The sequence below is a fragment of the Mus caroli genome, unplaced genomic scaffold, assembly GCF_978045245.1.
Source record: "Mus caroli unplaced genomic scaffold, Mus_caroli_1 scaffold_14, whole genome shotgun sequence".
Taxonomy (NCBI): Eukaryota; Metazoa; Chordata; class Mammalia; order Rodentia; family Muridae; genus Mus; species Mus caroli.
In genome coordinates, this window is record NW_028227269.1 from 72412124 (window position 1) to 72418269 (window position 6146).

Sequence of the window (6146 nt, forward strand, 5' to 3'; positions counted from 1 at the left end):
TTAGAATCCTGCTCTTTTACATTCTGCCCACGCCCTTCTGGCTCTATCGCTAGGCTGCTTGCTTGGCTTTAATTTTTTAAAATCAGATTTATTTATTTTGTGTATATGCAAATATGCACATGCCACAGTAGCTATTTGGAGGCCAGAGAACAACTTTCAAGAGTCAGTGCATTCCTTCTTCCAACTAGGTCCTGTGGATTAAACTCAGGCTTAGTGGTAAATACCCTTTCCTGCAGAGCCCTCTCCCTCCTCCTCCCCTCCCCTTTCTCCTCTCCCTCTCTGGCTCCCTCTCTCTCTTCTCTTCCCTCTCCCTCCCCCGTCTCCCTTCTCCCTTCCCTTTCTCCCCTTCTTTCTTCCTCTCTACTGTTTGATTCAGTGAGGAGGTCAGGTCTGCTCCTTTGTGTTGCTCCTAAGAATTGCAACCGGAGGCTGACTGTGCTGACAGGCTACAGTGATAACAGCAATAGCATCAAGAAGGGGACTGAAGGGACCCAGAGAACAACCCTAGGGAAGAAACTGTGGTGAGCAGAGGCACCCAAAATGGTGAAGGACCATGGAAGGAGAGAAGGCAAGAGAAGCTGGCCAAGACTACAGAAGGTGGAAGGTCTTGAAGACCAAAAGTGGAAGATGGTATGCTCTGAGAGAGTTCCAGATTCCTTCTAAGTCGTCAGAACAGAGGACCCAGCATTCAGAGATCTGCAAGGGGTTACTACTGGCTCCAGTGGCCAGGCCTGAGAATTATAACAGCAGCCACTGTTAGAGGCCAAGAGTGTGAACTCCTAAGACACAGGGACTGAAGGCTTAGCTGACACTAAGTGCTGCTAATATGGGTGGCTGTCGAGAGATGGGAGTATGCCAGCAATGGCGTGACAGACTCAGGTAACAAAGGCCCAAAGCAGGAAACTTCTTCCTGAGCACTTGGAACCGTAAGTCTCCAGCTTCTGAGGCTCACAGCCATAAGTGACCACTGAGCTACCTCTCAGTCCCCAAACTTAGTGTCCATGAGCCGAAGTAGCAAGCTTTCTGTATCAATCCATCAACCTCTGGGACTCAGGGGTCTGGAGTGTCAAACCCTACTCATAACTTCTGTCCAACTCCAGCAAAAAGACTCAAGCTAACTTATTGGTAATAAATTACGTCAAGTAGTTTGTAATGGTGATGAAAGGCTGACGAAGAAGTGAAATGAAGCAGGCGTCCTGGCACACACCTTTAATCCCAGCACTCGGGAGGCAGAGGCAAGTGGATTTCTGAGTTTGAGGCCAGCCTGGTCTACAAAGTGAGTTCCAGGACAGCCAGGGCTATAGAGAGAAACTAAAAAAAAAAAAAAACAACCCAAAAAACCAAAAAAAAAAAAAAAAAAAAAAAAGAAAAAAGAAGAAGAAGTGAAATGAGAGATTTAGAACATTGTGCATTAGAACATTGTGCATTGTTGTGGGATGTCTACCAGAAAAGACACAGACTCAAGCCAATAGAAAGTCTTTATTAGCAGGTTGGCAACTACACTGGGCCTTTTAGAGGGTAAGCTTTTAATTCCAACAAACAAACAAACAAACAAACAAACAAACAAGCAATCAAACCCACATCCTGGGTGAACACACCTCAGTTAGCAAGCAGAGTTAGCCAGAAGCAGAGCTGCAGAAGACAAGGTTAGTGCATTTAGAGACATTCACAGAGCCATGGACTTCACCGGATTAGGCCTTTGTTCTTCTTTTGGCAGGTGGACTTGGTTCCAAGGCCTGAATGGTTTTTCCATTATGTTGTCAGTTATGCTAAGGTCTGGGGGCCTGTTACAGCATGACTGTCCTTTGAACCAAGCAAACTCTATCTTGGGAGTTCAGTTATGCCCACTTATGGTACACAACGTTGCTCCCCTTGAACAAGGCCTCTGGAGGGGCTAGAGTATATAGTCTGGGGAATACTAGGGAATGGTGGGGGCTTGTTTCTGCTGGCTAAAGGCTTTTCAGCTATGACCTTTGTGAGTAGGCATACCCACACCCCTGTAAGTAACCCCTTAACTATTAAAGGAAGCCCAATGAAGTCATTGATTTATTTATACATTGGTCCCCAGTGTAAACTTTGGTAGAATCATGCCTCAATTTGTCATTGGGATTTCAGGTTGAGGTAAATTTTGTTTATATTTCCTACAGGGAAGTAATTTCAGCAACAAAAGAAATATATGAAGAGCTAGGCACGGTGGTGCATGCTTTTAATATCAGCACTAGGGAGGCAGACCGAGGAGGTACCCTCTGTGAGTTTGAGGCCAGCCTGACCTGAATAGCAAGTTTCAAGCCAGCTGGAGCTACACACACACACACACGGACTGATTTTCATCACGATATGATGCAGGCAACGTAGGCTCTTACTAGAACCTCCTTGTGTTGTTAAGCTCACCACTGAAACAAAATGCCTGCGATAATGAGCTTCAAAGGGAGTAAAGGATAAACAGCTACTGTGATAGGAAACTGCAAGGGAGAATGGGAGGGTTGAAGTGGGGATGGGGTCAGGAGGAGAGGAGGGATAGGGGAGGGGTAATCCAAATTGTATATAAGTGTTATATATATATAAACACATATATGAAAATGCAAAAAATAAATCAAGAAAATTATTTTTAAGTAAGGAGATGGTGGTGGTATATTAGTTAGCCCAATTTGATCTCCCCACAGTATTTAAAAATATCAAAATAATCCTGGGTTATATAATCCAGAATAGGGAGAATTATTGCCAATTAAAGCTAAAATTTGCCCTGCACAGTAGTGACCACATGCAATCCCAGGACCAGGGAGGCTGAGGCAGGAACATCTCAAGTTCTAAGCTAGCACGAGCTATCTAGGAGCTTCCAGGTAAGGATCTCTCTTGAAATGGATATGTGGATGAATGTACGAATGAATAAATACGTAATACTAATTAGAAAAAGAAAAACTGGCCACTCCTGTTCCAGCCACCGTCAGCCACAGTCGCAGCTGGACCTTGCTCCTCAACTTGGCAAAAATGCCTACAGAGATGGAGAGATGCATTGAGTCCCTGATTGCTGTTTTCCAAAAGTCCAGCGGGAAGGATGGAAACAGCTCTCAACTCTCCCAAACTAAATTCCTTTCCTTCATGGCTGCCTTCACAAACAACCAGAAGGACCCCGGTGTCCTTGACCGCATGATGAAGAAGCTGGACCTCAACTGTGATGGGCAGCTAGATTTCCAAGACTTTCTCAACCTCATTGGCGGCTTAGCTATAGCGTGCCATGATTCCTTCCCCCGAACTTCCCAGAAGCGAATCTAATCCTCTCCCTTCCCTTCCAACCACCAAGTCATCACCTCCCCTGACCCCATCCACACCTGCACTGAGCCCAGCACACCTATAACAACATGTATCCCACGCCTGCTGGCGAAAATAAAACAATGCCATTTAAAAAGAAAAAGAAAAACTGGGTCAGTAAGACAATTTAGTCAGTGAAACTCTTGCAGAGGGGTAACTGAGATTTGAGTTAGAAATCCCAGGATCCCTGTACAGAAGGCGAGAAGTGACTGCCTGAAAGTGTGCTTTAGTATCCACATACATGCCATGGCCACCACACACCCCTAAAAATAATGCCAAAACAACAACAACAACAACATGTTATGGTCTAACACTCACCCCCATAATAGCTGTAGCCATTTTGTTCCATGCCTGCCAGCTATGTTGCTATAACATGCCTGCCAGTCATTGACACATAGAAGTGACTGGGCTTAAAGCAACGACATCCTGACCACATACCCTGTTTTGTTCTGTATGAATGTTCTGATTGAGGCTTGCTAATCTTAAGAAATTCTACAAAACTTTATGTAGGACCCATCAAATCAAAGGTCAATCTGAACTGTTATGTCTAAAATATCTTGAGTCAGAGCTGAGCAGTTGGCAGCCCTTCCTGCACCTATGTATGAGCTCGTGGTGGTCTTTGTGGCTGACACTGAAGAATGCTACTAATAAGCCCAAAGTTAAGACTATAGCATGCATTCCCTGTTATCTCAATGCTCTGAAGTTTCCCTGTTCACCACCCTGCTTACTGTACTCAGGACCAAAGAGCTTTGCCTAGGAAGCCAACTGCTCGCCTCCTTGCCCTTTAAACGTCTGAAGCTGTTTTTTCCTATAAAATGTCTTATCCTGAGAGCAGTCTAATACTACAGTTAAGCTTCCGAGTCCTTTTTGCTGTCCCGAACATTCAGTATGAAGATGTCTGTTCAATAAACTATTCTTGCTTAAGATCAGTGTTTGTATGGTTTGGGTGGTGATTCTTGAATCCCAACACACACACACACACACACACACATACACACACCCACCCCTAAGAGCTCCATCATTTGCGTTCCTCCCAAGGCAATAGGGTTAACTAACAATCAACTGAAGCCCAAATAAACTAACTCTCTCTCTCTCTCTCTCTCTCTCCCCAAGGTTTCTCAATGTAACCAGCCCTGGCTATCCTGGACTCAGTTTAGGTTGGCCTTGAACTCACAGAGATCCACCTGTCTCTGCCTCCTGAGTGCTGGGATTAAAGGTGTGCACCACCACCATAACCAGCTAACATTTTCTTTTTTTAAAGTAAATTGTCTTAAGGATTTTTGTCACAGGAAGTAAGCTTTAAAGTTGATATGAAAATTCAAATTTGATTAAGTCTTCTGTATTTTGTCCTTACAAAGTAGGTGGAGATGTGATTGTAGTGGCTTTGTTTATGATAGCAAAATCTGGAATTTAAATAAACTCCAAGAGGGAACTGTGGGCAAATTGTGTATTAATTCAATAAAGTATTAGTGTTAATTCAACAGAGTATTAAGCAACAGTGAAAATAGGAACTATGGCTGCAAATAGCAGCACAGATACATCTTGAATGTTTAAAAATAATTTGAAGAATATGAGTTGTAGATTGCAATTCTATTTTCATAAAATTAAAAATCAACTACAGCTAGGCGTGGTGGCAAACGCCTTTAATTCCAGCACTCGGGAGGCAGAGGAAGGCGGATTACTGAGTTCGAGGCCAGCTTGGTCTACAAAGTGAGTTCCAGGACAGCCAGGGCTATACAGAGAAACCCTGTCTTGAAAAAACAAACAAACAAAAAAACCCACTAAAACCCACTACAACTAAAATATATGTATACACACCGGTCGTCAACTTCTGGCCTCCACATGGGCCAGGAGGTGTGTTCATGAAAACACACACACACACACACACCATTACAAACAATAAAATAAGTGCATCCATACAAGCACACCCCAGAATACCTTTTCTAAAGATTAGTATGCCTTTAAAACAGAAATACAGTTCAAATACAGAATGCCAACCTGTAACAAGCCCCTGGGAGAAGCTAAAAAGTGGGATTTCTAGAGAGCTACTTTAGCCAAACAACAGTGTATCAGGCAGGTGCTCCTGTCACACGACTGTGCTAGATTGTCAGAGGCAACAAGGGTAGGAAGCAGCAACTGCTGCCCGGAGTGGTTGCATATTACTTGGAGAGCCACAAATTAATCACTCAAGTAAGCATAGACTGTAGGGGATCTTGGCAATGAGGAAGAACCAAGGGAGTTCCTTTCCTAAGAAGTTCTCTTTAGATCATCTTCCCACATGGAGGAAGGTTGCTACTGTAGAGTCACTTTAAAGAAGACTGGCAGGCTAAATGTAGTTTACATAAGTCAGGAGGCAATGAAGACCTCAAATCCTTTTCGGGGCTGTTAGTTGAGGCAGAGGCAGGCGGATTTCTGAGTTTGAGGCCAGCCTGGTCTACAGAATGCGTTTCAGGACAACCAGGGCTATACAGAGAAACCCTTTCTCGAAGAAAAAAACAAAAGAAACCGAGTCTTCATGTCCTATTGACTAATAGTTAGCAGGCACTACTATTGTTTTATTTACTTACCTATCTAATTTGAAGGTCTTCTTTATGTATGTATTTATTTAGAGGTTCTCTCTATGTAGACCTGAAACTCGCTGAATACAGCGGGCAGGCTTGCAGATTACAGAAATCCTCCTGCCTCTGCCTCTCAAGCACTGAAATTAAAGGCGCGGACCACGCCATGTTCGGCTTCCTAGACTAAAATCACCATGCACTCACGCACGCGCAAGAAGCGCCGCAGGCGCCAGGAAAGACCCGGATGAAGGCGGGCCTTGAGATCCCGGATAGTACGTC

The 6146-nt window shown here is 44.1% G+C and overlaps 1 pseudogene; it reads left to right on the forward strand.

The window, feature by feature from the left end:
• Window positions 1–2826: 2826 nt before the first annotated feature.
• On the forward strand, window positions 2827–3273 carry LOC110306439 (protein S100-A11 pseudogene; annotated as a pseudogene).
• The last annotated feature ends 2873 nt before the right edge of the window (window positions 3274–6146 follow it).